The sequence below is a fragment of the Galeopterus variegatus genome, unplaced genomic scaffold (genome assembly GCF_000696425.1).
Source record: "Galeopterus variegatus unplaced genomic scaffold, G_variegatus-3.0.2 Scaffold50, whole genome shotgun sequence".
NCBI lineage: Eukaryota > Metazoa > Chordata > Mammalia > Dermoptera > Cynocephalidae > Galeopterus > Galeopterus variegatus.
Window position 1 is genome coordinate 519,745 of NW_007726161.1, and position 7,043 is coordinate 526,787.

Sequence of the window (7,043 nt, forward strand, 5' to 3'; positions counted from 1 at the left end):
CGGTCCAGTACGGGTGTGACACTGAGGGTTGCGATCCGTTGCCGGTCACGAAAAAAAGACAAAAAGGAAAAAAAAAAAAAAAAAAAAGACAGGGGAAAATTCTTGATACTGCTCCTTAACCAGATTCTAACTTAGTAACCCATGGCAAAGTGGAATACCGGAAATAGTAGTGAACTGAAAGTCCAGGAGACCTCGGTTCTCATCTCAATTCTGCCACTACCTAGAGTTTAGACAACCTGAGCCAGAAACATAGAGACACCAGCAAATAGGTTGGTAAATCAGTGAACCTAACTTTTTTAGCCTCTAATTCATCTGTGATAGAAAATACTGAATTAAAAGATATATAAAAGCCTCTTTTGGCTATAAATTATTCAATTAAAATGCAGACTTATCCAAATGACTAGAGCTGGTCAGAATTATGACTAGTTAAAGAAACAGAGGGTCCTCGATAAAAGAGAAGAAAACAAAAACAATGTTTTCCAGCAAAGGCAACAGCACGCATGAGGGTTCTGTGGTAAAAACAAGTGAGATGGTGTATAATCTAATCTATAATGTATGTGAACCCAAGGGCCTTATCAACTCAAACAACTTTAGTACTGTGATCTTAAAGATTATCTAGTCCAAATCATTCACTTTACAGATGAGAAAACATATAATATGCCCAAGGTCATATTGTCCGGCTGTGCCAATGCTAGGACTAAAATCCAAATTTCCCCAGCTCCCAGTCAAATGCTCACTTCCTTTCTTGTAACCAAAGGCTTCTAGAACTGCATAACAACTTCAGTGCTAGCTGTTGTATGGCCATATACCATAACAGTCAACATGTGCTCTTTCAGGACCTCCAGTACCACTGTATCATATATAAGTATGGCATAGGCAATGAATTCTAGGCAAATAGATCCAAAAACCCATAGGGAAAATATCTGCAAATCCTATATCTGATAAGAGACTGGTATCCAAAATGTATAGAGAGCTCTTACAACTCAGTAATGAGAAGACAAATACCCAATTTAAAAATGGGCAAAGGATTTTGCATAAGCATTCTCCAAAGAAGATATATAAATGTCCAATAAGCACTGAAAAGATGTTAACATCAACAGTTATTAGGAAAATGCAAATCAAAGCCACAATGAGATACCACTTCACACCCACTATTATGGTTATAATAAAGACAGACCATAACAAGTGTTGTGAGAATTTGGAGAAATTGGAGCCCTCATACACTGCTGTTGGGATTGGAAAGTGGTGCAGACACTGTGGAAAAACTTTGGCAGACTCTCAAAAAGGGTTACCATATGACCCAGCAATTCCACTCTAGGTATATACCCCAAAGAATTAAAAACAGGCGTTCAAACAAAAACTTGTACACAAAATGTCCATAGCAGCACTATTCACAATAGGCAGAGGTGGAAGCAATACAAGGGTCCATCAACAGGTTACAGATAAACAAAATGTGGTATATCCATACAGTGGAACACGATTCAGCTATAAAAAGAAGTGAAGTACTAATACATGTCAAAACATGGATGAACCTTGAAAACATTATGCTAATGAAAGAAACCGGTCACAATAGACCACATTTGATATGATTCCATTTATATCTATTCTCATTGACCTGGAAGCTGTTGTCCTGTGTCCCTTCTCCCTCTCCCCATCACCCACTCTCGCAGCATTCTATTCTCCATTCTATTCTCATACCACTGCTCCCTAGAAGCACTTAGATCCTAAAAATGCCTCAAAACAACTATAGGAAACTGACAGAGGACAAAAGAGTGGGATTCAGTAGGAGTTCAAGAGTTAAATCCATGAAACAATTCACATGACCGCAGTACATAGATCATACTGGTAGCTCATATTGCCCATTCACATTTTACCTTTTTTTCCACGTAGAAAAGGTATGCTGTTTTCTCAATTCCCAGCAAATCCCATATCCTTCAAATGTTTCTCAGCTTGCTACATGGCTAGACTAGGACACAGAAGTGACACAGCAATATCCTCCCTAACCATCTCTAACAGAAGAGAATCAAAGATTAGAAGAAAGGAGAAGCTGGATATGATTGTCCCGCTCATTGCAAACACCACAGGTTAGTCCTGCTTATACAAGAGAGGTGACTATCACAACGCTCATCCCAAACCTTTTTTTTTTTTTCTTCTTCTCTTTCAGATTGGAGTTATGTAAATCTTTTAAATTTTCTTTTTTTTTTTAGTTTTGTTCTGGTGTCCTTTGACAAGTTTCTTTATGGATTTCTCATTTGTAAAATGGGACTAAATAATATTCAATTCTAGACCCTCTCTCTCTGACAGGAATGTTATGTGAAAGAAATGTTAAAGTACTTGAAAAACTTAAAAGCATAATATAATAATAGATAACATGTATTGTATTTACTTCATGTCATTTGAAGCCCTTTACATGAACTAGCTTGTTTACTCCTCACAACAACCCTTGAGGAGATACCATTAACCCCATTTTTCAGATGAATAAACTGATGCCCAGAGAAACAGAGTTTTTTCCTCCAAGTTTACACAAATATTGTACAGTAGAGCTGGAATTCAAACCCAGGCCATCTTGGTCAATAAATTTGAGGATATGTTACTGAATTAATATACTTGCAATGTGTAAAGAAAATTATGTTAGAATATTACAGCACATGGCTTAAGAAAGCAAACACTATAACCATTCAACAAATATTTGAATTTTACTTTGTTCCCACCACCATATACCATCATCTTTATGCATTCTGAGATTAACATGTCACAGGTAAATTTATGTAGAACAGAGGTCCCAGAGTCACACAGACCTAGTCACACAATGTCACTTAACAGCAGTATAGGCAAGTTACTTAACTGGATCTTAGTGTCCTCATATGTAAAATAATGTTAATACCTACCACTGAGAATTTAAGAACTAAATGTATTCAAAACTCATCTCAGAATAATGTCTGGCACATAGTCAAAATTAAGTGTTAAGCAAACATCATTAGCTACTACTTTTAATATTATTATTTCACTCCTTTGCCATTTTACCCGTAAAGAAACATCCAAAAAGTTCTGTCTCAAAGCTATCACGCGATCTTGAAATGAACATATGTATTGGATTTCACATCTCTGTGTCTCCATAATTTGGTAATATTTTCCAGTAAAATTATAATCTATTTAACACTGCTGCTGATGTGAGCGTCTACTCTACCATTCTAAACTTATAGAAACATTGTATTTCTTATATGTAATGAAATTACTACAAACTCATATCTCTTAATACAAACTCACATTTCTGATTAACTTTAGTAAACTGACTTTGAGAGTCACTGTGTATGGCTTTTTACCAAAATGCCTCAAATTAAAGTGGTAGTATCTTCTTAGAAATTAATCTGAAGAAAATTTTCTCATTAAAGCCACTAAATGATATTCATTCAACTTTCCCAAATTTTTGGAGCATTTCAAACCTAACAGGAGTTTACCAAAGGACTTAATCCATATCACTCATTCCAAAAGTCTGCTCTGAAAAAGACATAAGACTGTTTTTATATATTATAGTGTTTAACCAGAGTCAAGACCAGAAGTGGGCAATTCACTTTACACACAAGCCACAGCAGGATCAGGGAGAGAGGAAGAGAAAGAACAGGAAGATTGGCAAGACAAATCAATTATTTACTTAAAAGTCCACAGAGTACAGAGCACTGTAAGATGCACAGTGCCAACATGCTCCACCCCTTCTCTACTAGTCAGGACAGGCCACGAGATGAACATCCGAGTCCAACAAGAACCAGCCAAGTGCCAGACAAAATGGCCTTACCAGGCTGCATGAGGCCAAACACATACATTTTTAACTCCTAGAGGTTTAAGGAGGAAGATGATCAACAGCCTAAACACTGCAAAGAGATTAAGGAAGACAAAGGCTATAAAAATGCCTGAATACATGGACATTGGATCTTTTGAAGTGCATTTGCAGTAAAGTGTCGGGGACAGAAACAAGGCAGAAAAGGTGTTAAAGACTGAGTGGGGGAAAAAAAGCTGCATACAGAATGTCCTTTTTAAAATGTTTCAGAGTAAAAGGAAAAAGGATGACAATAATTCAAAGAGACAGAAAGGCAGAAGTATTTTATTTGTTTTAGGATAGAAGAGACCTCTGTGTTTGTAGTTTGAAAGGAAGGAATCAATAGTGAAGCTGAAGATGCAATACAGAAAGATAACTGATAAGAGTGAGGTACTAGACAAAGTAAATACTAGGGAATGCCGTGGAGAAGAAACGTGATCCATGTGGATCCTGAAAGTCATCAGAGCAATGAAAATGGGGAGAGAGCAAACACTAAAGACTTCAAAAGTTTAGAAGCTATATACCAAAATGGCGAAACGATGGTCTAGAGGGACAGTGAAAGACTAGAAGTATGTTAATTGCTCCCCTCCTTGGCCAGGGAGTATTCAACTAGCAAAAATAGGAATAATAGTATTCATTACAAAAAAGGGCTTGTTTTCATTTATGGGTTACTAAGAAATGTTGGAAGAAAAGATTAAGAACCTAGGACTTTGCTCACATTTGTGCATAGGTTCTACCAGACCCAGTAGAAACAGCTGCTAAAGAGACATCAAGAATGAGGAGAAAAGGAGTGGGGCTGAGCTTTATAATATTGAGGCAATAGCAGTAGAAAGAACTGAGGTAATTATCAAGGGCAAAGATGAATAAGGATAAGCTAAAGAACCATATGGCTGCAGAGAATGGAGGGAAGTAAGAGAGCAGAAGATACAAAAAAAAGTGCTGGGTACCATAGGCAATGAGTCTTTAGCACTAATCAGCCCTATATTTTCAAGTGGAATGATCTTCAAAACTCACTTTCCCAGAAGCTGGACCCTGAAACATCCTTTAATTTCATTTGCCAAGACTAGCAACTGCTGAATTGTGTCAACAGTTTGTTTGTGTCTGTTTGTTTTTTGAATTGGACATTTGTTTTTAATAAGGATTTGTTGAGAGTCCCACAAAAGGATAGGAGGAACATTATCCAAAAGAGAAATGAATGTCATATGACTAGAACTAGGGCTACAGATCATACTTAAGTCTTTTAAGCGCCCTTGCACACACAGATAGGATGGATGGAAAAGGGTAGATAACAGCACTTAATATTTAGGTAGTGCTTCACTGATTTGAATTACTGTCTAATCAATTATCTCAACTGACCTACTTTACCAGTCCCCTCAGGAACATTTCTTCAACAGCTACGAGCCTCAGTTTCCTCATCTGTAAAGTAGGAATAATAGACGTAAAGATTAAAGTGTTAACACATATTAAGTACATATCACACAACTGATGCTAAAGAAATGGTAGATAATATATTCTACTATAACATGCTACAATGACAGAAATGAAATTCTATTTTAACTAATATTATTATAAACTAAACCATCCAAGTTGAACCACAGTTTATTGCTAAACTGCTGTTAATACACATAGGACAAATTCTGTTCAACAACAACAAAAACCTAAAAAAAAAAAAAAAATGCATTCCAAAAATTCCTCTGCACCTGACAGTTAATCCAACTAACAATGATGGTATTTTTTAGGGCACAATTTCCATAACTAGCAACTTATACAATGCTTAGTGGTTTAAAATGTACTGTACTTTTTCCCAAATAAGTACTTCTAAAATAAATGAGGGGGCCGGCCCGGTGGCGCACTGCTACAGTGCGCCGCTTGGGAGTGCGGCAGCGCTCCCGCCGAGGGTTCGGATCCCACATACAGACCGGCCGCTCACTGGCTAAGCGAGGTGCGGGCGCAACACCGAGGGTTGCGATCCGTTGCCGGTCACGAAAAAAGACAAAAAGGAAAAAAAAATAAAATAAAATAAAATAAATGAAACTTCCAGCTCAATTCCAGGGAAATATTAGAGAATCTCAATATCTCTCAAATAAATGGAGTTGTACATGGATGTAGAGTAATGTAGTTCGCAAAGAATTTGAGGGCAAAAGATAGAGGCTATGTCTTGCCTCCTTTCACAACTTCAGTTAATTAATAGAAATGTTTCTCTGTTTTACCAATCTCATAGTCTTACATTTATCTTTACTTACTTTCCTTCTTTCTCTGTATCAAGCCCTCCCATCTCTTCCTTCTTCAAAACCTCTCCAATATATTCCTTTTTCTTTTTCATCCCACTCTCCAAATTCATATCCTGAGTGTTCACAACTGAATTTCTTAATAAATCCTTAACTGGACTCCTTTCAAATAATCTACATAACACCTCCTGATTAATCAATCTATACAATTATGTGTCATTTAACACAGGGATATGTTCTGAGAAAGGCATTGTTAAGCAATTTTGTCATCACGCAAACATCACAGAGTAACATACATACACCTAAAGAGTTATAGCTTCTATATGGTATAGCCATTATGATCTTATGGGATCATCGTCGTACATATGGTCCCTCATTGACCAAAACGTCCTTACGTGGTACATGATTGTAATTCCAAGTTCATCAAGTCACTGTACAATTTATAAATCTTCAGTGGTTCCCAAATGTTAGCAAGATTGAGTCCGAATTCCTCAATATGACTGTTAAGGCTATTCATAATCTTAGCATTACCTCACTAATGTTATCTCCTTCTAGTCCATAACCTAAACTCTGTTACTAGATCAGCCAAGAATTCTCAGCTCTAGTCAATAATACAAGTTTATTCCAATCTCAGTATTTGAGCTTTGCCTGGGCCTAGAAAACCATCCCCTTCCTTCCATTCAAATCTTATCCAACCATCATTGTAAAACTCTAGCCTAACTACCTACATGAAGCCCTCACAGACCACTCACTTCAGCCCAGCCTAATCTCAGTAAACTACAACCTGTCATTTCAACATAAATTAGTAGTCTAACAGACCACCTAGAGCAGTCATTCTAGTCAATGGCATTTTCACCAAAGCAAATTTTTCATAAGGCTAAATCATTCAATATGAAAAACTCCTTTAGGGCCGGCCCAGTGGCGCACTGGATAGTGCGCCGCTTGGGAAGCGCGGCGGCGCTCCCGCCCGAGGGTTCGGATCCCACATACAGACCGGTTCC

General features: G+C 37.3%; 1 protein-coding gene across 1 annotated transcript in view; it reads right to left on the reverse strand.

Annotated features, from left to right (window-relative positions):
* LUZP1 (leucine zipper protein 1) overlaps positions 1-5,386 on the reverse strand; it is a 59,127-nt gene extending 53,741 nt beyond the window's left edge. Inside the window, 1 exon segment of the mRNA XM_008572807.1 lies at positions 5,171-5,386. The gene's annotated coding sequence lies outside the window, so the exon portion shown is untranslated.
* Between the last annotated feature and the right edge of the window lie 1,657 nt (positions 5,387-7,043).